Source organism: Pan troglodytes, chromosome 6, assembly GCF_028858775.2.
Source record: "Pan troglodytes isolate AG18354 chromosome 6, NHGRI_mPanTro3-v2.0_pri, whole genome shotgun sequence".
Classification (NCBI taxonomy): Eukaryota; Metazoa; Chordata; class Mammalia; order Primates; family Hominidae; genus Pan; species Pan troglodytes.
The window spans coordinates 147,812,210-147,836,394 of record NC_072404.2 but is presented as its reverse complement, the minus strand read 5'-3'; the positions used below and the strand labels follow the sequence as shown (position 1 = coordinate 147,836,394).

General features: G+C 47.3%; 1 protein-coding gene and 2 long non-coding RNA genes across 5 annotated transcripts in view; 2 read left to right on the top strand and 1 right to left on the bottom strand.

Moving 5' to 3' along the window:
- The window catches only part of PLXNA4 (plexin A4), a 451,572-nt gene that overhangs the window by 114,915 nt on the left and 312,472 nt on the right, over positions 1 to 24,185 (top strand). The window lies entirely within an intron of this gene.
- The window catches only part of LOC129135442 (uncharacterized), a 51,390-nt gene continuing 27,875 nt past the window's right edge, over positions 671 to 24,185 (top strand). For both annotated transcript variants that reach the window (XR_010158995.1, XR_008536266.2), the window contains exon 1: positions 671 to 12,424. This is a non-coding gene — a long non-coding RNA (uncharacterized LOC129135442). The remainder of the gene's footprint in view (positions 12,425 to 24,185) is intronic.
- Positions 19,785 to 24,185, bottom strand: part of LOC107975952 (uncharacterized) — a 5,415-nt gene continuing 1,014 nt past the window's right edge. The window contains exons 2-3 of the long non-coding RNA XR_001719513.4: positions 22,675 to 22,867; positions 19,785 to 21,457 (exon numbers count right to left, since the gene is read on the bottom strand). This is a non-coding gene — a long non-coding RNA (uncharacterized LOC107975952). The remainder of the gene's footprint in view (positions 21,458 to 22,674; positions 22,868 to 24,185) is intronic.

The window sequence follows — 24,185 nt, the reverse complement described above, 5'->3', positions numbered from 1 at the left end:
ACACTTCTCAGCTGGCGGCCTGATCTCCAGTTGTCCTGACGTGATTTGGTTTCCAGCTGGCAAAACATCACCCAGGGTTCTTTGCCACCTGAACCTCTGGGAAGCCTATGAAGCTGTCACTTGAGAAGTGGACCCCACAGAGCCACAGGAGAGAAGGGTGGGCACACAGCTAATTTTTTCCATGCAGCTATTTTTGAAAATATTTAGAGAAATTACGATTTGAGGTTTTTTTGAGACAGTGTCTCAGTCTGTCACCCAGGCTGGAGTGCAGTGGCATCATCATGGTTCACTGCAGCCTCGACCTCCCGGGCTCAAGGGATCCTCCCACCTCAGCCTCCCAAAGTAGCTGGGACTCCAGGTGTGTACCACTGTGCCTGCCTAAGTTTTTAAAAAATTTTGGCAGAGACAGGGTCTCATATTGCCTAGGCTGGTCTCAAACTCCAGGGCTCAAGCGATCCCCTCAACTCGGCCTCCCAAAGTGCTGGGATTACCGGAGTGAGCCACAGTACTCAGCCAAATGGAATTTAAACAGTTGTATCTGAATTGTACACAGCCATAAGTATTCTTGCTATCGGTTGCCATCGTGACTGCATTGGGTACTGGTATTATATGCTGATGTATAGGTTAATTATAGGAGGGGCATGGGGAAGAGAAGGGGCGGAGTGGGGGCACTCTTTTGTACACAATGAATTAAAAAAATCAGATATTTTCACAATTTAGTCAACTCCAATTATCTACACTTCTGGAAGGGAGGTGTGATTTAGATCATGGAAACCAGAAGGTAATTTAAACTTTTCACTTTGTTTTGGGATATTGTATATTAGGATCGAGGGAGCCTCCCCACTTCAGATCAGGCTGTCTGCCCCCAGCACCCCCGCCACCAACAGATTTCCCTTCTGGTCTGTGCCTGCTTGGGCTGGTGTTGAAACAAGCCCAGATTTGCTGAAATGCTGCCCATGGGCCTGAATATCTGGGGGAGCAGGAATATGAATTGAAAATGCCCGAGGGAAATAAACCACACACAAACCCGAGACCTGGACCCCTTCTGGCATCTCTAACCTCCTCAAGTGCTGGCCCTGGAAGAATCCACAAAATCAAATTGACTGTAGCCTGCTCATTGCTCTTTGGTCTTTCCCTGGGGTTCCTCTCCTACTGCCAATCCACTTGCATCCAGCTCCTCTTGAATGACAGATTATGATCAAGAAGGCTATATTTCAAATAAGAAAAGGGGTGGGAGATCGTTTCCCCGAATGTAAGATCTTGTTGGTGTTAAAATTAGCAGTGATAACTATTACTGTTCCTCCAGTTCTTACTTTCTGCTTCTTCAGGCAATTTTTAAATTAGGGGTTCTGGTTCAGAAAACTGTCTGCTCAGGGGAATTGATCCTCAGAGCTGCCGTCTTAGATCAGACAGCGGCCCAAAGGGTCCAAATGCTCCACAGCTGGGTGGCAGGAGGAAGAGCGCGGGCTCTGGTTCGGTCGTGCTCTGTAAAGGCACACGGTTTACCTAGGCCTACGTAGATGTGTGTATTTATACTTCCTAAGCTGCATATTTCAGGCTGTAATTGCATCCTGTGTCCCCACAATATTATAGACATGAAGGGAAAATGAGGGCTTTGCACATTCCCAGAGATGTAATTATGGTAATAGGCAAACCTCATTTGCAGTGCTTGTCCCGTTAGTCATTTCGCCCAGTTCTCCACTGCACACAGCTTGGGAGTGGATGGGCTTGGCAGAGGGACTGTTTCCAAACTGGGGTTTCTTGGGTAACTTTTTATTGCACTGTCATATTCAGGCAGGAATGTGCGTATGTCCTAAGTGTACACCTTGGTGAGTTTTCACATGCTAAACTCCTCCATGTTGCCTGTACTGAAACCAATAAGTAGAACATTCCCATGCCCCAGAAGTCCCCTTCTGTTCCCTCCCACCAGGGACAGCCACCGTACTGACCTCTCATGGCGCAGATGTGCTTTGCCTGCTTTCTGCTTGATGTGCCTGGAATCCTGCAGTCCATACTCTCTTGTGTCTCCTTTCTTTTGCTCTACTTAAGTTTGTGAGAGAGACCCAGCTCACTCTATGCAGCTGTAGTTTGTTCATTCTTATTGCTGTGTAACATTCCGTTGTGTGGGTACACCAACATTGACTTTTCCATGTTATTGTTGATGAACATTTGAATAACTTTCAGTTTTTGCCTTCTATGAACAGTGCTGCCCTTGATACTCTCATGCAGGTCTTCTGGTGACCATATATATTCACATTTCTGCTGGAAATATACCTAGGGGTGAAATTGCTAGGTCATGGCATGTGTACTGCTTTGGTAGACCCTGCCAAGCATATACTAGATATTTCTAAAGAACTTTCTGGTTCTGGTAGGCTGGTTAATATCCTCACCAGAAAATAGCAGGAAGGGGGTACCTTGTCATTTTCAGACTGCATGGTGTAGTGGGTTCTGGAAGGAGATACACCTGGGTATATTCGCCCAATGAGTATGTCTCGAGTGCCCACTATTCTAAATGACACGATGTGTTGGTTTCCTATGGCTGCTGTAACAAATTACCCCAAATTTGGTGGCTTCAAACTACACAAATGTATTCTCTTACAGCTCTGGGGGTCAGAAGTCCAAAATAGGATTCACTGGCCTGAAACCAAGGTGCGCACAAGGCCACGTTCCTGCTGGAGCCTCCAGAGGAGAATTCATTGCCTTGCCTTTTCCAGCCTCTGGGGCTGCATTCCTTGGCTCATGGCTCCTTTTGCATCTTCAAGGCCAATGGCACAGCATCTTTAAATCTCTTTCCTCTGTCTTCACACTGCCTCCCTCTCAGTGTAGTAAAGTCTCCCTCTATCCTCTGTAAGTGTCCCTCTTAAAAGAATACTTGCAATTGCATTTAGGACCTACCAGATAATTTAGGGTAATCTCCTCCATCTCAAGGTCCTCAACTCAATCACATATGCAAAGTCTCTTGCTCTAGAAGGTAATGTATAAGGGATTAGGACATGGGTGTCTTTGAGGACTATTATCTGGCCAACCACACAGGGAGGTATTTTCTCTCCATTTTCACCATGTCATCCTCAGAACCTACCTTCATGAAACATCATAAATGGCACCACAAGCTGCCCAGTTGTTTAGCTCCTCTCTGTGATTCTTATTACATTGTGAGGGAAGGTTGATGGATGCAATGGGGGACATGTGCTTAAAGGATAGATGACTTAAGATGTGTTTCATCAAATTGTCATTTACTTTCAGCAGTAATGAATAATCTGAAATGAATAGGAAGAAAAATATCAGTGCAGTGTGGGATCTTGGATTGGATCCTGGAACAGCAAAAGGACATTAGTGGAAAAACTGATGAATTCCAAATATAAGGCTACAGTTTGGTTAACAGTACAATGTTAATTTTGTTTCAATAATTGTACCATGGTTACACATAACATGTTAACACAAGGGGAAGCTGGGTGCGGGATAAACAGGAATCTTTGGGTTAACTTTGCAATTGTGCTATAAATCTAAAATTGTTTTAAAATAGAAAGTTAAAAAGAATACAGGTACTCACTTAGGTACCAGAGAAAAAGCTCCAAATACCTTATGTCTGTGTGACATGGGAGACAGGGTTCAGTGTTGGCAGAATGAGTTTAGATCTGAAAGTAATGATGAGGTTAAAAAAAATACAGAACCATTAAAGTGTAAATGGAAACTGGGGAATGTGAGACAAATCAGATGGTGTCGGTTATCTCTATGGGGATGTAGGAACCAGTTCCATCCAAGGTCTCCCAGGTGGGCTGGGCTGAGGGTGGTCTTTGGGCATGAATGGAGAGGGAGCCCTGCCCTCAGCCTTTCTGATTGATTCGTCAACTCCTCCCCAGCCCTCCTCCCCTCCCCTCCCCTCCACTGCCCTCTTCTCTTCCTGGCCCATCCTGGGCTCAGTCTGTTAAGGGCTCCCCAGTGGCTGCCGGTTCGCAGCTGAGTCGTTATCTTCTCGTCACACACTTATCTGGGCATGGTTAGAGCTCCATAATAAAATTTGTCACTGACTTTAATCCCATCACTGTCCAGACCCGGTTGATTAGTCCCTCTGGTTGTTTTGGCTTAGTTCTGTACCTCCAGCCTCTTCTAGGAAATTGGTTGAGATGGAAGTTCAGAGCACGCTCTTGGCCTTATAAAAAGAGAACAGAGGCCGGGTGCAGTGGCTCACACCTGTAATCCTAGCAGTTTGGGAGGCCAAGGCAGGTGGATTGCCTGAGCTCAGAAGTTCGAGACCAGCCTGGGCAACACAGTGAAACCCCCGTCTCTACTAAAATATAAAAAATTAGCCAGGCATAGTGGTGGGCACCTGTAGTCCCAGCTACTCGGGAGGCTGAGGCAGGAGAATCGCTTGACCTGGGAGATGGAAATTGCAGTGAGCTGAGATTGTGCCACCACTGCACTCCAACCTGGGTGACAGAGTGAGACTCCATCTCCAAAAAAAAAAAAAAAGAACAGAGGAGATGCGAAGAGGGACCCCCAAACATGTCCACCAGAAATACATATAAATGGTTTTGTCTCCCTCCTGCCCTCCCACCGGCGCCCTGTCAGGCCCATCAGGGCCAGAGACAAGGGAGGGGCACCTTCTCTCGTCCATCCTGTGAGCTGCAGAAGGCTGGCCTCACCTGCATTCTCCTGACAACTTTGCATGCCCCACATCTTCCTCCCAGGCCTCCGGAGGTGGGCAGAGGTGTTGATGGTCAGGTCTGGGCAGGGGAGGAGAGGGACTGAGACTGTAAGTCAGGTCACTGGGAGCCAGGCACCCACACCCTCAGACTGGCTGAGGACCATCTGGGCCCCACTCCCCCGCCCCTCCGCTAGGCCACATGGAGCATCCTGGCAGGCTTCTCTGCTTGTATCATTCTTTTCACAGCTGCATGCTTGATGCACAATTTCGAAGCCCAGAAAGAAAGGGTGTGTGTGGAGAATGCAAACGGAGGATTCTCCAAGGAGCATTTTCACTCAGCAAACATACTGCGCGGGCTCCCAACAGACAGGAAGACTGTGCTTGTGTGTGTCACCCAGGGTCTGCATGCAGGCATATGTGTGAGTGAGTGCATTGGGGTTTGGCATGTCTCCAAGTGTCAATTCGAGCGGCCCTCACTCTGCATGTGTGTGTGTGTGTGTCATATACTTGGGCACACTTGAATGTGGCCTGGCCCTCTCCTCCTTCTCATGTTCTGCTTTGCTGCACACCTGATACCTTCCTCTCTGTCATTCCCTCTGCACCATCCTGAGAGCCAGGCGCCCCTCCCCACCCCTGAAGTTGAACCTGTTCTCTGCAAATACGTGTTTTGTCTCAGCTCCATGGTTTTCCATCCTTGGGCTGTCTGGGCTTCATGCTTTATTTTCAGGCACCTGCCAGGAGGGAGGCAAACACCGGAACAGCCACCGTGATGACCACAGATACCTGCCAGTGTGTGTGAGTGCAAACAGCGTCCAGGCGAGGCTGCAGGCTGACAGCCGGGGCTGCCTGTTTCCCAGACGTCTCCCCACCTCCTTAGTCAGGGTGGTACTTCTACAGCCTCAGGCCGCCACCCAGTGCAGGGATACACAGAACCTGCTTCTCTTGGCCAGCATTGGCCCCATCGAGGATGCTGAAGGAGCTGTGGGAAGGTGGACAGCCCACCGTAGGACAGGAAGAGATCTGGATGAGTTTGCTAAGGCTGCCATAGCACAGTACCACAGACTGGGTGGCTCCCACATTTATTCCTTCGCTCTCCTGGTGGCTGGATGCCCAAGATCAAGGTATAGGCAGGGCTGGTTTCTCCTCAGGCTTCTCTCTTTGGCTGTCTTCTCCTTGTGTCTTCACATGGCCTTTCCTCTGTACCTACTGGTGTCCAAATTTCCTCTTCTTATAAGGACACCAGTCAGTTTGCATTAAGGTCCACCCTAGTGATCTCATTTTAACTGAATGACCTCTTTAAAGACCCTATCTCCAAATACAGTCACATTCAGAGGTACTGGGGGTTGGGACTTCAACATATGAATTTGTGGAAAGGCAGTGACATGGTTGGGGGGGCGCACTTCAGCTCAGAACAACGTCCTTTCTATGCCCTACTCTACTTGGCCTCCTTTTGTAGGGCCATTTCCCAGGCAGCTTCTTGTTAAAGCCAAGAAATGCCCCTCACAGAACCCAAGCCCCTTTTCTTGCAAGGGTGATAAGTCAGCTTTTGGCTTTGTGGTTTGCAAATTAACTGCAAAGAAAATGGAGAGGTTTGTTGTTGTTGTTCTTAAGAAGGCAATGCAGAAGCAGGAACAAGAACTTTGAGATGAGGCTTAAGAGTCACGTGGCCTTGATGAAATGGCTTCACCCCTCTGAACATGTTTTGTCTATACGATGGGGCTGTTGTGAAGATTGGATGAAAGAAGGCATATCAAATGCTCAGGACAGTGCCCAACATGGGTGCTCAAAGCTTACTTGCTTCCTTTACTTTCATTGACAGCATTGTTGCTGCTGCCATTCCTGCACAGGAAAGTGTGGTGATGACAGACACACTAAACCCAGTGGGCTGCTAGGCTGTTGCCCACACCAGAGAGCAGGGACAAGGGTGTGCTCAGCACGTGGTGCAAACCTCATTCTGCTCTTTCAAAATAAACCACACTCTGATGTCCTTTCTGCTGACGGTGGGTCAAAGACTACATCTCTGGAGAGAAATGATTATTATAGTCACTGAAAGTGATATGAGGTCTTGAAGGGGAATTTGGAGTTTAAAACCACTCACTGGCTGGGCGCGGTGGCTCACGCCTATAATCCCAGCACTTTGGGAGGCCAAGGTGAGCAGGTCACAAAGTCAGGAGATAGAGACCTTCCTGGCCAACATGGTGAAACCCCATCTCTACTAAAAATACAAAAATTAGCTGGGCATGGTGGCACGTGCCTGTAATCCCAGCTACTCGGGAGGCTGAGGCAGGATAATTGCTTGAACCAGGGAGTTGGAGGTTGCAGTGAGCTGAGATCGCGCCACTGCTCTCCAGCCTGGTGACACTGAGACTGTCTGGAAGAAAAAAAAAAACAAAAACCCTCACTGTGGGCAAAGGATGCAATGGGAAACTGGAATTCCTTTTCCTTCTGGGGACTGTTCTCAGACCTGAAGGTTAATCGGGATCACCTGGGGAGCTTGTTAAAACACACCTCTAAAGTTTCTGAGTCAATAGAGCTAGGGTGGGATCCAAAAAGGGGTATTTCTCACAAGGGCTGAGTGATGCAGCTGTAGCTAGTCCTAGGGTCATAATTGGAGAACCATGGCCCTGCAGTCTGAGTCCCTGTGTGGGGTCTGTGTCACCTTTCTCTCCAGACTTGCCCGTCTTTGCTGCTCTCCCACCTGCCTGATCTGACTTCTCTCTCTTCTTGGGAGAAGGGCAGGTTTGTTGACCTGCTTCCATCCTCTCCCTAATTGACATAGGATTTGCATTTGTTCATGGGCAACTGTTTTTTTGGCCCCTTATCCTTCTCTCCTCCTTTTCCTCCACTTCTCTTGTCATTTTGGGGCCTCTACATAATTCCCCATGACCAAAAACTAGAACGTGGTGCGTGGCTCCCTAACTGTTGCCTGCAGTGACCCCAATTAGGAGGAGGCAGATGCAGAAGGAGCATCTTTGCCACTGCCATCCTCATCTTCTGAACCCCCAGGTTCCCGCCTCTACCCCAACACATATCCATTCCCTGGTCCCAATTCCCTAATCACTTTGCCAGAGTAAATAATTGGTGTGTGGTGACCCAAGGTCATAGCCAATGGAGGGATGTAATTAGGACCTGCATTTCTGACCATCTTGGGAGGTGTCTTGCAGCTGATACATTTCTCTGAGCCCTTGCACTGATGCTCATGTCCAACCCCATCTCTCCCCTTTGAAGATCAGAGAGCTTGGGTTGGAAGAGAGTTGCTCATGAAGAGATGGCCATATTGCCTTTCTTTGCATCTCTCCCCACAGAAGTGAGAGGGTAGAGTATCAGGCCCCCAGGGAGCTGGGAGCTGGACCCTGACACCTTTCAGACCATATCTTGCAGTGTGTGAGGGCTCACTAATGAGCCTTGCAGGGAGAGATGCGAGACTAGAAACACTGTGTGCCATGTTTTTTTGGATTTCCCAAGATGTCATGGCCACCATCGCTTTCCTTGTGTTGGACATATTACTTCTTCTTTTCCTGGCCTTCTGAGCCCTGCTAACATGTACTTGGTAGAGATGGGCATGCCACAGGCTCCCTGGGTCTGAAGTGACTTGGCATGCTTCCTGATGGGTGGGACGCTAATGTGGGAGGCAGAAGCCTGGCCTTTTATTCCTGTCTCTTCCATCTCTCCATGCTGGAACGATTTCTCTTTCTATTAAATGCATGGTGCTGGGATGCCTTGCTGGGGGAGATGATGACCGATAAAGGTTTTTGATTTCCTTTGGAATTATCCTCCTGGCCAAAGCAGGGGAGGAAAACATCTTCTTTCTCTACTCTGACTCCCATGGCTAAGCCAGACTTGAGACAAAAATAAAACCAAAAGAAAAGGGCAAGAAACTCTTGTGTGTCCTTCCAGCATCCCTTTTTGGAATAAGAGAGGACTCTTGGGGAAGGAAGTGGGCAGGGAGTGTGATGTAATATTTTGGTGTCTGATACTTTGAGCCTCCTTTTGGGAAGAACTTCCAGACAGCCTGAAGGGAGCAGAAGTTTTATTGATTGAAGAAAGATGGGAATCGTTGGCTGTCAGGGCCAGGAGGGCCCTGCCTACCAATGAACTTGCCCTTCCCACACAGCCCCATCCCATCCCTGTGCCAATCACTCCTGGGCCACTGGGGTAGCTTAGGAGTGTGAGCTTGGTCTCTTCCAGGGGCCGGCACTGCCTTCTCTTTTTGGAGTCTCATGGGAGTCCGTGGACCAAGTTCTTGCTTCCTTCTAGAAAGACTCTCTACATGCAGGGATATTTCAATGACAGCTCAGCTCACTGCCCTTTACCCACTGGGCCCATCAGGCAGGGCTGACAACAGAGTACAGGAGACCTCACAAAGGAAATAGCCTTTCCTTGCTGGACATCAGTGCAGGCAAGCCCTTACTGAAATTTTGATTTGGGACCAGGCTTCTGTCTAACTGTATTTTCCCAACTTCCCGAGTACCAGGCCCATCTGCCCTTGTGGACGTGCTTCCTCAAATACCCCCTAAGCTGCTCAGCACATTGGCTCTTGGTGGTGAAGGGGATACTGATGTGAAGTCAGCAGCCACTGCTGCCTCTAACCCTTTTCCCGTGATAACCTCAAGAAGCCTCAGGGCAAGGATGCAGCAAAGAGGAGGCCCAGGGTGCAGACATCAGCCAGAAGGACTGGAATATAACCCAGCCGCTCCTTAAGATGAGATGCTTATGATGGGAAGACTTCTGGACCAGCGTGGATGAGGCCTCAGCTGTGAAGGGTGGGCCCTGAGTCCCTCGTGGTCTAGACTTACCACACCTGGCCTCACGCTCCTTCCTTAGACACGGTCTTCCATAAGGCATAGCAGTCAAGTGCCATTTTCACAAAAGTGGCTGGGGGTTAGTGAGTAACTAGGACTTCTGGGTTTGTATAATCTACACCTTGAAGGTGTGGCTACAGAAGAGAGGGTGACCTGGAATTATTCTCTGGCTTGAATCATCTTTCTGGGCTCCTTAGCCTTGGGTCAAAGATTCCACCCCTGCAGAGGACCTTGAGCCATAAAACAAGAGGACTAGGGACTGACTCATCCATGTGGGCCTCCTGGGCCTCCGACTTGCTCAGGGAGCTCCAGGCCATAGTGGGACAGAGTGCTCCCTCATGGACATACAGAAATACTCCAGAATCTCAGAGAGAAAGAGGGCTGAAGAGGCCCACTAAGGGGGCTAGGAGTCCTGGGGACACAGCTGCCTCCCTGGCCATTGTTCCTATAGCAGGCTGAGCAGGTTCCTCTGCTCCAAGAATTCTGGAGTGATGCCACCCTTGACTTTAGTTGAGGGCAGGGTCCTGGCCTTTCCAGCCTTCCCAGTCCACCCTTCTCAGTAGCTGAGTGACCAAGGAGTTGGAGAGGAGGAGTGAAATGAACATGATCACTGGCTGCTGATAGAACAGTAATGAGATTAATGGTTCTTAGAGCTTTCTCATTAACAGTGGAAACGGTGTGTCAGAGGCATTTACAGTATTGGTTCTCAAGACATCACTCCAGTACACACAGAGCTAATCACGTGTCCCGCCTACCTCTGAGCAAAGACCTACCTGCTTCCTTGGAGCAGCACTCCCTCCCATTTTGAAACTTCATGTATGAGGTTTCATACCTCCTTCATAGCTGAGGAAGAGTAGAGGCCAGGGTTTTGATGTGGTTGCTTCTGAGATCCACAAACACAGCACTATGTGGCTGCATTAAATTCTAGAAAGAGCCACAGCCTCCTGGACCTACATCCCAATCCCATCTCTCCTAGTAACTTCTGTGCGAGCCTGAGCAAGTTGCATGGCCTCTGTGGATATCAGTGTGCTCACCTGTATGTGGAGGTGTCCCGTAGAGCAGTCATCTTCCTTCCTGGAGGACAGAGGGGACTCGAGAAATGAAAAACAGGAGCTGGTGTCCAGGAAGGAAATGGACAGTGTGACTGGGAGAGGCATTTCATCAGAGGCCATTAGCCCAGGGCCCCCAGGGGGACTGTCACAGCCGCTGAGCTCTGTAAGTTTGTCTGTAAAACAATGGATGCGTGAGCATTTTCCAAAATATTTGAGAAGATTCTCAGAGAGGTCTTGGTTCCCCCAAGGCAAACACCCATTGCCAAATTAGGGTGGAAGTAGTCTGGACTTCTGCCACTAGGTTGGGGAGGATGGGCCTCTCTGTTGAGGCAGTGCCCCAGCCCAGCAAACCTGGGCTTTTGTACAGGGCACTGAAGGTGCTTTGCCTCTGGTTCTGGATGAAGCTGTCAGGAAAGAGAGAAGCATGACCAATGGTGGCAGTCATGTGTGACAGTGGCAGTCATGTGTGACAGAGGATGCAGAAAAGGACAGGTTTCCAAATAAGGTACCTCTGCCTCCTCACCCCTTTATGGGAGTAGAGCTGGTGCCATGTGACCAGGATCTGTCCGTTCATCTCTTTGGGCATGGTTTCCCTGAAATGGATCATCTGCAGTGGGAAACACTGATTGAGTTGGGGGTTTGGAGAACATGGTTCCTCCTGCCTTCTGAGTCCACTTCTGAATGTGGACATGGTGGCACCAGCTTCATTGTCTTGACCTGACTAGGCTTTGGATTGTTTTAATTTGGGTTGTTCAAGGTGCACAGTTGAATGTAGTCAGGGGCCAAGTTACCAGCTTGCTAAGAACCAAAAGCCCAAAGCACATGGATCTGAGTAAGAGGCCAGGAGAACTGTGGAGAAAGAAGCAAAGCCATCCAACTGGACAATACAGGAATGAGTAGAGCCAGGGGTGTGAGCTCAAGATAACTTATAAAGTCATGTGTATGCCTAATCAGTGTCTATTGGTCTAGCCAGCCAGCCAACCAGCTAATTTTTACCTCTTAGAAAAGGGATTTGAAAAGTCTTGACATCTGATCATAAACCAGTAGTTTGCCACCAATCCAATTCAATTCAAAGTGATTCAATTAATAAACCAAAATTTTATTCATTACCTGTTGTAACATTAATATCTTACCAGGTACAACCATGGTTATATAAGAAATGAAAGGTACAATCCCTGATTTTGATGAGCTCTACAGTTAGCTGTTGTCTTGTATAGATATTTCTACATAAGAAATCTCTAGAGACAACTAGAACTGGGCTGTGTATAAATGTGCATATAGAATTCAGTCTATAGTTCAGAGCCCTTTGTTGGTTCTTCCTTCTCTGACTCATGGCTTCTGAGAAATGATAGGATCCAAAGTTCTGTCTCTAGTTTTCTCCACTTTAGGTCTGAGAACATGAAACAATAACTGCTTTCCTTAGAGAAGAAATAACATATAGCTGCAGAGGGAATAAGATGTTTCCTAGTTAGGAAGGAAGGAAAGGTGATTGTTTAGAGTTTGCTTTTCCGAGGATACTAAAGAATGTGGTTTCCCTGACTTGCCTCCACCTCGTCCTCCTCACCCCACCCTTTCTATGCCTCTCCCTCTTTCTATGTTGACCACATGACTGGGCACCCTCTTCATGAAACTCTTGGCTCTGCAGAAAAAAAGGAGCCCTAATTTATAGCAGATGCTAATTTCTATGGTGTAAATACTTCTACCCTGGTGTTCGCAAACTACCAATAGTTTAACAACTGGATCACAAACTTCCTAAAAATGTAACAACCAGCTATTGTGAGCTGGCAATGGCCACTCTAGTGTACCTCTGTGAGTTGTCTTCTCCTTGTGGAGCTGGTCACCACTCACCACTTCACAGGACACTGGGCCTATTCCTTATTGAGAAAATGGAAGCTTCCATAAAAAACCAACTTGGACACCCACTGGTCAGTACCCACTGGGAATGGGAAGTCCTGGGAGGAAAACGTAGCTCTGTTCGGAACCTAGTAGTCCAATGTACTTATCAGAGACAAGCTAGAAGGTGTGAGAGATGCTATATGTTTTTTTTGTTTGAGGTGTTTTCTGTTGTTGTTGTTTTTTAAGACAAGATCTCCATCTGTTGTCCAGGCTGGAGTGCAGCGCCATCATCTTGGCTCACTGCAACCTCTGTCTCCTGGGTTTAAGCAATCCTCCTACCTCAGCCTCCTAAGTAGCTGGGACCACAGGCACACGCCACCACACCTGGCTAATTTAAAAAAAAATTTTTTTAATCTTTTTTTTTTTAAGTAGAGGTGGGCTTCACCATGTTGTCCAGGCTGGTCTTAAACTTCTGTACTCAAGTGATCTGCCCACCTCGGCCTCCCAAAGTGTTGGCATTACAAGCATGAGCCACTGCACCCAGCCTGAGTTCTTAAACTTAGGAGAGATGCTCACCTTCCTAAGATGTGCTGTGTGGTGTGGACAGAAGACTGACTTAGATGACCTCTGGGGATTATTAAGTCCCGTTTTAGATAAGTGATCATTCTATGAGTCTTCTGATGGATTAAGAGATGAGAGATCCTCTGTTTGTAACATGGTATCCCAGTCCCCTTCCCACCTCTATCTCTCAGTCCATTTGGTCTTCCTCATAATCCCCTTTCTCCTCCACAAGAGGTCCAATTACCCCAGCTATGGCTGAAAACATCAGTACTTAGGAGATCAAAATTCACCTGGTCCCACCTCCCAGGACATTTCCCACAGTTTTCCCCTCCTTCCCTTCCCATTGAGAATCTTGAAGGACTGAGGTATGCATATCCATCAATCGGTTAATGGGGACAGAGTCTAGAGGGCACTGAGTTCTGACACAGTGAGAGCACTGAGAGCAGGAAGTAGGGGATGAGGTCCAATTCTGCTTATCCAGGTGATGCGCTCTTCCATTCTGGGCTCTAGTGGGAGCCTGGTGAGCCAACTGCAAGCCTCTAAGGGGAAATCAACCGGAAATGTCAGTTAGGCAGTGGAGCGGGGCCAGAAAAATCAATGCTGAATTTCAGATGTCAGGAGGGCAAGAGAGGGGATAGGAGGATGAAATGAGAGCATTTGTTTGCAATTCTAATATAACAAATCAGCAGATCACTGGGCAAAGATGCCTAATGAAAATGCGCATTATGGATGTGGGCGGGTGGGGAGAGGAAGGGAGGATGGAAGGTCCAGGCACAGGCCTGTCGAGGAATTCAAAGGTGTGTGTGTCTGCTGCAGGCCTGCTGCAAAGGGGAATGGTGCCAAAGACCAGCTAGCTCTAGGCTGGAATCCCAGATCTACCGCTTACTAGTTGTATGGCCTCAGACTCATTACCTTAGCTTGTTGACTCTCTATTTCCTCCTCTGTAAAATGGAACCCTTGGGAATTCGGATAGGGTGGGGTTTTTGTGAGGATACAATGAGGTAACATAGTTACCTGGATAGTTGATGCTTGATATAGGGGAAGAGCTACTCTATGTTCTTGTTTAAAAGATGCATCTTAGTGTCTGGTTTATAAAGTTAAGTTTCACTTCTCTTCGAGGAGGCAGTTCAAAGGCTAAGAGAGATAGAGTCAGAGTTCAGATTTCATGCATTGTCTGGGCAGCTGGGCCATTTGAAAACCTTTACCAGGTTTCTTCTCTGGGCTCCTCCAGTGGAATCCATGAGTTCCACCCTTTTCAAATTCCCCTTTCAATTCCTCTTTTAGCAGTGAGACTTGGGGCAGATAGTTAATGGCACACGGGCTGGACTTCCTCTTGCATAATGGGATGGTGACAGTGCCTGTGCCTAGTTTGTTGGGCTGTGAGGTGACAAAAAGAAGTATAATGGGGTATTTGTTGTTGTTCGTATGTTGTTATTAATATTACCTAACCTTTACTAATGGGGATGAAGTGCAGCCTCTGGTCTAAGCACGCTACATGCAGTTTCTCGTTTAACCATCAACAACGGTAAAGGGTTTGCACTGTTATCCACGTGTAGCTCAGGGAGGTTGGGGGTCAGTCTACCTCTTGTGCTCAAGACCACACCTGGCTGTCTTGGTCTTGCCCCACCTTGGGCCTTCTCTTCCTCCATCGGGGCTCCTGGGCTTGTGTTAACTTGGAGCAGAGCTGACCTAAGCCTACCAGGGAGACATCAGCTCAACTTTCAGGGTACAGCAAACAACCTCCTTCATCAAGGTCTCGGGAGTTTTTGCTCTTTAACTTTGACCTTCATTTTCCCACCTTATCACGTGAGCCTGAGAGGCTGTGTGAGGAGCTGGAATCCCTGAGGGGGGACACAGTGAGGGCTGAGCAGAGCCCCCAGAGAGAAGAGCTTCCTGGCACCCTTCGGTCCCATCCCACCCTGCCTTCCATCCACAGGGCGGGGTCAGTGGCATTTCTAGGACTGCTTTTTTGTATTTCTCACTTTTATTTTTCTGTACAGGGAAGTGAGGTGTTTCAACTGGTCTGGTTGTGGAATGAAGTCAGATCATATATTTGCTTTCAAAGAATTTTGGCGTGAAAAATGCCATTATCTATCTAGAAGTGAATGTCAGAGCTACATAGCCATGACCATGATTTGCTCAGATGCAATAAATTCTGGTTCACACCATGGAGACAAGTCTCTTATCTACTGTACCCCATGGCAGTAGGCAACTAGATGTGTTGTGTGAGATGCTTTCAGGGGGAAGACCCACAGGGGCACTGATGATGGTCAGATGAGTGGATGCCAAGGCAGGGGCACTCACTCGGCTGTGGCAAGGAGAGGGCTTTGAAGACCCCAGAGACAAAAATCAAGATGGTGTGGGGTGTGAGTTGCTCCAGACAAGTCTCTTTGCATCTGCTCGAGAAATCACATAGAAGGAGGAGCAGGTGGCAGATTGGGAATATTAACCTACACATGGAAGGGTGGATGTGGTTGGCTAAGCCAGGAAGTTCATGAGAACAAATCTTTTTTTTTTTTTTTTTTTTTGAGATGGAGTCTTGCTCTGTCACCCAGGCTGGAGTGCAGTGGTGCAATCTCGGCTCACTGCAAGCTCCGCCTCCCAGGTTCACACCATTCTCCTGCCTCAGCCTCCTAAGTAGCTGGGACTACAGGGTGCCTGCCACTGCGCCCGGCTAATTTTTTTGTATTTTTTAAGTAGAGACAGGGTTTCACCATGGTCTGGATCTCCTGACCTCATGATCCGCCCGCCTTGGCCTCCCAAAGTGTTGGGATTACAGGAGTGAGCCACCGCGCCCGGCCGAGAACCAATCTTAAGGGTTTTAACACACCTGACAGTGCTGGTTTTCAGTTTCTCCTGCACGTCCAGAAAAATGATTTTGCATGCATGGTCTACTGACGGTGACCAGCAGACCACTCAGGTGTGGGGAAAGTGGAGAGGGTGCATGGTTGCACACCCACAGGTTGGCACAGCTTCACACAAACCCCACACACCCTCCCACACCAACACACACACCTTAACACAGATGTGCACCAGGCTGCCTGGGGTTACTGGAACTTAGGTCCCTTTACATGTTCATTAGGTGACACCTGCCATTCAAGATACTCAAAGGACAGAACTGGGTCCTCTTTGTCAATAAAGTAGTTACATTCAGCCAGGCACGGTGACTCACATCTGTAATCCCAGCACTTTGGGAGGTCAAGAGTTCGAGATCAGCCTGGCCATTGTGGTGAAACCCCATCTCTACTAAGAGTAAAAAAATTAGCTGGGCATGGTGGCACATGCCTGTCATCCCAGCTACTCGGGAGGCTGAGGGAGGAGAATCGCTTGAACCCATGAGGAGGTGGTTGCAGTGAGACAAGAGGGCGCCATTGCGCTCCAGCCTGGGAGACAAGAGAGAGACTTCTTCTCAAAAAAAGAAAGAGAAGAGTTACTTTCTGACAACAACACCTGAGCCAAAGGGCATCATTAAAATGATGAGAAGGTGAGTATCTGGTTTAATTTCCAAATTTGAAGGACAGGAGTAAGTGTGGACTAGAGTTTCAAGACAAAAGACTTTCAGATTCTAGAAAAGGGTGTTAATCAAGGCTGAAATTCAGCAAGACAATGTTCTTAAGTTGGTCTGCAGGTTTTCAATCAGGCTCAGTTTGTAAGCCAGGCATTTGCGGAGAAAGAACAAAGGCAGGGGGATCCCACCCAGTTCACTGAGGTGGATGTGGCTTTGTTGGACAGTATTTTAGCACTGAATGGCAGCAGGGGAGCCAAAGGAATCCATGGCCCTCCTCTGCTGACTGATGGGATTGGTCTACTATTATGTTGCTTGGAATGGAAGCACACATTTTTTGAAAAGAAGTTATGCCAGAAATGTTTTGAGTGAAGTACCAATTTAGAAAATGAAGGGGAACCCTGGAGATGCCACATGTTGGTCTTTGGAAATTTTCTCTGCTGAATCCTTCAATAGCAATATTTTCACTTCTGTGTAATAAAGAAAGGATGCAGACGTGAGGTTAATGAAGAGGGAAGTGTCTAAAGGAAGACCAAGTCCAGGGCAATCCAGGGGAACATGGTCACGACCACACGCAGTGTCGGCTCATCGTCTTTATTTGTATTGACTGAGCACGTGCCAGGAAATGGACAACAGGCCCGGTGGCAGCTGGAATTGACTCTAGAAACATCTGGGAGGAGAGGGCAGAGAGATCACAGTCATGAAACCATCAGTTTCTCGTTTGCACTGAGGAAAGAAAGACTGTACAGAGTATCAGCAGACTTGAGTTCTAGAAAGCAAATTGCCTAGTTGATTTAAACTTCAGGCAGTGCGACTGCTCTCTCTGAAGGCTTGGGATTTTGGAACCAGATGGAGAACAGCCCAGAAGCCGGGAAAGTTCCCCCAAAGAGGACGGGGTGCAACAAGGATGGTACTGCTGATTGGATTTGCCTTGGCTGTAGGAACATGGCCACAAAAAGGAAGGAAAGCCTCCGAACATCAGCAAAGGAACATCCCTCAGTTGGGCAAAGCTTCTTGTTCCCCAAGAGAATCTGAGGGAGCTAGGCCCCTGAAGACACCAGGAGTGGGAAAAGCATGGAGAGGTCTGACTATCTGCATGGCTGTACCATGATCTCAGGCTTCGGTTGGTTGGTCTCCTTCGTGATAAAACCAGCAGGAGGGGTGTTCAGATGGAAGCTGGTGCAGCACGGGCTGGGTAAGCAGAGCCGACTCTATTTGTCAGCAACCAATAGGACCCTACTGGTGCCATCCCATCAAACGCCAGCCAGCCTTGGGCACTGTGTCCCGGGGTTTGACCTCTCAGGCCGTGCCAGCCCCAACAACTGATCCCTTTAAGTCTGCTAGATCAGGGCAAGGTAAATCGCAGAGACAGAAAAATCAGGGGCCAGAAGGTATTGCTGATGCGGGCAGCTTGGTTACTTGCTTAATGCCTGACACTGTGAGCTCAGGTTGGCCTGGGACTGTTTTTTGTCTTGGTCAGTGTTCCACATCTCGTGCTTAGCCCAGGGCCTGGGCACAGAGCACGCTTAAGTGGGGAAGTTTGCGGAGGGGGACTTCTCTGAGTGATAACATTTGGGAGGACAAAGGTCAGCAAAAGAAAAAAGAAAAAGAACAGAAAGAACCCCATGGAGAAGCAGCAGATTGGAATCTAGAAAGAACACGTAGGTGGTGGGGAAAGTTGCCCGTTCAAGAAAAGTAAGAATCTTGAGGCATTCCCAAGAAAAAAGGGAGTGGAAAGGACATCTGTTAAAACTTCTGAAAGTGGGATGGGGGTTGGGAGATGCCTCATTTCCATCTTTACAAGCTTCTCTTTCTTGTTTCAGTGCTTGCTGGCATCAAGCAGTAACTTCATACGCAACTTATATGCAACCCACAGGCTTATCCCAGCTTTTGGCATCAGGGACCTCTGTGGCCCTGACACAAGAATCCAGGCTAGTGACACTTAGTATGTTCCCTTAATCTCCCACTCTTTGTCCCTGACTGACAACTCATTCTCTGCTCTTTCAGATCTGGATCTGTCCTCTCTTTTTGTCTCTAGAGTGCCTGGGTGTCCCTGAAGGCCACGTGTGATCATTAAGGGCTTGGGGCTCCTCCCAGATAGGGTGAGCACGTGGTTCTCCAGCCTCAGAAGATCTGTGCCCTTGTCTTGCCCCTGACTCTGATCGACTGGTGACTTGAGGTCAGGAGTGTCACTCTTGCATGTGATTTTGACCGAGCATTGGTGGCATGCCACTTCACAAAGCAGTTGGCACTCCTTACCCTGAAGGACTTCTCCAAAGTGAAGCCCCAACAGACCTCTGGCCTCATTAAGCTGAGTCTACCTTTGGGATCATCCTTCTCTGATATTCAGTCTTTGCTGGCCTTGGGCAAATCACTCTTTGTGAGGCCTTCATTTCCCTGACTGGCAGCCAAGGAATAGGATTATTATTTGACTGAATAGGTTTTTAAAATGTGTAATGTAAAATAGGTAATGATTTTTAAAAATATAAATATAATGTGAAATGTAAAAAGGCATGAAATAGACTCCAAATGCAGGGTTTAAAAAAGAATTCCATTCATTACTACCTAAAAACACTGAGCTTAGTGCAATGAGCACATGGAAATGCTAAGTCCTATAGCCTTGGGATCTGTGGGCAATGTCCTGTGCTTCGGAGCACAACGTGCTCCTAGCTAGGGAACATCAGTGGGGGTTAAGAGAATTTTGTGTTATTCTCAATTCAATGCAGTGAGCATTTATGGAGGATATATTGTACTCCAGGCACTGTGCTGGACACTGCCACCCAGAAAGAACTCACCATGATCTGAGGAGCTATCAGCCTCCCCTTACTGGTCAATCTTCCAAAATACTAAAAAGGGAAGCATCTTGTCCAAGATCTCATGACAAGTTCGTTGACAAAGGCGAGTTTAAAAATCACCTACCCATCGAATTTACCTTTTGTTGCAATGCAGGTCTGATGCAGTCACATGGGGTGGGAGCTAGCAGGCAGAGACTAAGAGTTAGGAGACTTCAGTTCTAGCTCTATTTCTGATGGGAGCTCACCATGCAAAGTTGTGATTTACCATTGGGAGGGACCCAGGGTCTACTGTTCCTATATTATATTTGAGGAAGCTGAGTCTTCAATATCCTAAGCCTTGGTTTTTTCATATGTAAAATGGAAATAATAATACTTACCTTGCATGGATTTTAGCAAATAAAATGTGAAAATAACTATCATATTATTTTGGAAAAATAAGTGCATAGCGGCCTTGACTTTGCTTCTAGAAGCGGATGTTGTCCTGTTCACCAACCTTTTTTGCTCTTCATCCCCTTCTCTACCAGGTGCCCAAGTGAAACCTTATAGACCCCAGCAGGGTTTCTGCCAAGAGAGTCAGATGCAATTTTTAAAAACATTTTACTTGTGGGCAAAAATCCCATAACAGCAGCTAGGCCTTGACCCCTTCTGGTTGACTCTTTTCACAAATAAGTGTTTGATAATCACCTTTCGTGGTAAAATATTTGATTTATTTTATGTCAGTTCTTTGGAGGGCCCTTAAAAAAAACTGCAAAAGCATTCACTAGCAGCTTTAGGGAAGGGGAGGAAAGAACAGGAAGAATTATGAACACACACCCTTAGAATCGTTATCATATTAAACCTGTGTTCCTTGAGAGTACGGATTTTCTGATATAGTTGGATCTCTTGCCTCTGGACAATGAAATTGCTATCCTCTGCCACAGAATAAATTACCTGTCAGGCTCTTTTAAGCAGTTTCAGGATGGTTAGTTTGAAGACAGCAACCCACGCTGGAGAAGGCAGACGGGGCTGGGTGTGGGGAGAGTATACTTTCAAAAGTTGCTGGTTGCGTGTCGTAGTGTTATTTGCTGTGTCATGTTGATGGGGTGTGATTTGACAGCTGCATGTGAGAGGCAGCAACCTCAAAGAATTGAGAAGCACCTTCCAGGTGTTCGTCTGTGCAACATATGTCTGTGCAAGGCAGGGGGAGGGTAAACCAAGGCTCCCTTTTTCAACACAGAGATCCTGGCATTCTCCTGCAGGTAGAAGCTCAAAATTTGTTTTTGTTGCCTCACTTGTGGGGAAATGGGAGAATGTAATTGACCCTATTATGAAGATAAATTTGTGTTTTATGGCAGCATGGCACAAGCCCACACAGATCACACACACACATACACACACACACACTCACACATGCACACGCACACATGTGTGCACATGTGAAATAAGGTTTTCCAATAGCCAGAAGCATTTATCCTAATTCCATAAAGCTTTACAAAGTGCCACACTGCTCATTCACCATTGGGAATTTTTGAGGCCAGGAGCCAGGTGCTTTTCTCTCTAGTAGTGCCCTACTCAGCAGGGCCTAGAGGACCATAGGTGCAGAGGAAACTGTCCTAGGGCCTCTAGGGAAAGGGAAAAGAGAGTAGAAATAATTAGGACCGCAAACTTTGGTTGGTCACCTGTTGTGCGAACCTCTGAGTTCAGGTCTTGCACCTTGAGTTCAGGTCTGGCCCCCTAAACAAGTGGTTTGCAAATGTTTTGGTTCCAAAAGCTATTTGAGCAGCAGAAAATGCCCCTCCTTCTCCCACAAAGATCCCCAGCAAAATGTGTCACCCAAGGTGACTGGGAAGGGTAGCTATGCATGGATATACACATTGTATGTGTATGTGTGTATGCGTATGTATATATATGCATATGTGTGTATATGCATGCACATGTATGTATGGATATATTGTGTATTTGTATATCCATGTATACCTGTGTGTATACATGTATGTATAATGTGAATCACCAAGTAAATTGCGTGTTCATGTATTCTAAAGTGTAGCTGGCCACACATTCTGAGAGACCAGTTTGCAGATAGCCTGGAGAATTTTCAGAGACCCCCAGGGATGGCTTCATTGGCCGGGGCGGGACTCTATGGTTGCAGAGCCCAAGCAAGGTGGGTTTGTTGCACCTGTGGGCCACGTGTCTGAAGCTCCGGCACCTGCCAGCTGCACTGCAAGTGTCAGGGCGGCTGGATCTGCCTGAGATTATTTTCTGCTTCTCAATTCCCTCCAGGCCTGAGGAAAAAAAAAGAGAACTGCAGTTTGTGAATGATACCAGGGCTGCTGAATGAACCAGGGACTGTTGACGTTCTTGCCAATTGTAAAGCACGTTATACACGGTAATAATTGCAGGTTAATACTTGCTGCCTGTGATGGAGTTTAAAAGGGACGTGACAGTTCATCTCAATGTGGGTTGAAGAATTAATATATCCATATGTTTCATATAAACCTGTGAAAGTCCATTGATGACTTACTGTCTAGCAGTGGGCAGTTGATATGGAATAAATCTTTTTGTTTTGATATGCTGACAATCAGCTATAAGGATGATTGAAAAAAAAAGCTATTAGACCAAGAACAGAATTGTCAATATTAAGCACATCTAAAACTCCACAGAGCTGTAATTTTTAAAAACAGCTATTGAGGTGTTAATATGTGCAGGGCATTAGGCTAAGCCAGCCTAATTACCAGCAAGTGGCAAAAATAGAATACTCCCATAGTCTAATATCAAAGTCCTTGCTTTACAATGACACTATGGGATACTTTTAAATATATGTTAGACTAATACTGAGATTATCCAGTTAGAATTATCATCCTATCTTGATATTCAGTGTGTGGTTGAGAAGTTAGCCATTCCCTGTTTAACTGGGTAATATGAACTATGGCTTTCTTGCAAATAATAATGTTATGTATCTACCTACCCTATTTTTGCTATGTCATTTTAGACCTGAGATCATGGGGAACATCAAATAATAATAAACCAAATTAGTATTTATTGAGCACTTACTACATGCCAGGCCCTATGTCCCGTGCTTTATCATGGATTATGTCATCAAAGCAACCCTATGATAGTTACTTACTGTTATCTACACCTCATAGATGAGGACACTGAAGCTCTAAGTGGTCATATACTCTAAAGCTGGTATTTTAACCAGAATCTGTGGTCCTAACCAACCTTTAACCCAATTTATAAATATGCTTTTGGCATGCTGCGCGCAAACCCACACACATGCTTATACACCTGTAAGTCGTGCTGAGGTTTTCCTGCATAGGGTGTACCAGAGACACACTTCTCAAAAGCTCCATCCTCCCAGAACCACAACCACACACAACCACACGCTGGATGCAGTTCCTGCCCCTCCTCTTGACTTTCCTTCCGGCCTGGCCTCCACAGAACCCATGGGCGTAATCTTGGCTCAAGTTAATTTCACTTTTCACTCCTCCCACCTCTTCACCTCTTTCTCAGTGGAGACAGTGTTTTCCACTTAATGTGGAGGGAATCACATGGGCTTGTCAGGCTGCCCTCTGCAATCACATGGCCCTCCTGCTGCTGACGGTCTGCAGTGTGTGTACTCATGTTGCTGTGGTCACCACTTCTGGGTTTTGCTGTATCTTCAGGTGGTGTGTATTTAGTGGTCTGGGGCCAACCTGGGGTGGGAGAAACAAAGGAGAGTTTCACTGAAAATAGGAAAGGCTGAAGAGGCCAATGAGAGTGCAACAAGCTAAGGATCTCTTGGTGCGGAGGGTACAGGGCTGGTGGCTTTTTCTGTTTTTTATTTTTTTCTTTTTTTTCCTCAGATACAGCTCTCCTTCCATTTGTGATCCCGAGCTTCACATAGTCACATGCACAACCCCCTAACTCTCACACATACACCCACACATCACCAGTGATTGCAGTTTCATTTGTAAGAATGTGTGTGTCTGTGCACGTGCTTGCATGCAAACGCACACACACGTGTGGTCACATCCCTCCTTGCTAGATTTCTGCCCCTCAGGAGTCAATTTCTTCGGATACTTTAAGGGGTTGCACTTAGGACCACGAAGGCAGGCAGCTGGCACAGGCCTGGACTTTTCAGGATCTTCCTATGCGCCATGTTCTGACTATTGCACTTCTGATTCTCTTTGAAGAGCAAAGTGGATGCCCTGTATTAGTTGGTGTGGCCACTGAATTGGATTCTCTTCTCCAGAGCATCAGCTTGTAGCCATTTTCATCTGAGGACTCAGGGAACAAAGGAAAAGAAAATATAAGGCTGCTCCCTGGGCATGCTCCTTCCCATCCGTGTTTTGGGGCCAAGGTCAACATGGGCATGATCCCTGAGCAAGGCATGTGTATATGGCGATGGAGCATCTGTAGGGCATTGCAGCAGGAAAGCCCAGTCATATCCAAGTCAGATGGTTCCACATGCTCCTGCAGGGGTGGCATCTGAGCTGGCCAATAGTACAAGTGTCCTGGAGCCCTGAAGCAGCCTGCATTGAGTGGGGTATAGCAGCTGTGAAGCCACTAACAGGGACCGCATCCCAGCTTGAGGGAGTGGCTGGGGATTTTAATAGGTCATTCCTAGCTTGCGGCAAACATCTTTCAGCTTCTCCTTTCCTCTCTCTCGCTCACTGACCTTTTCACTATCTCTGTCCTGTGCTGATTTTGGGTCTTCCTTGTCTCTTGGCTCAGCAGCCATCACCGAAATTCAGAGCTCTGATTTTCCATGTAGCAGCTTGGAGGAGGGGTATGCATAGGGACTTTTCTTTACATTTCTCCAACGATTGGAAATTGAGGGACAGGTCATCTTGCTTTGATTGGGATCTCCCACTGCATTGGTTCCTTCTGCTGTGTTTCCATTTGCAGTGAAGGTGCAGGTGGAGGAAGGGAATTCCTAAGCTGGCTGGCCCTGTCTCATTGCTCATAATCTATGGGGCAAGGCTTCCGCCGCCTGGCTCCAGGATGGCTGGGCGAAGTAATTATCCTGGA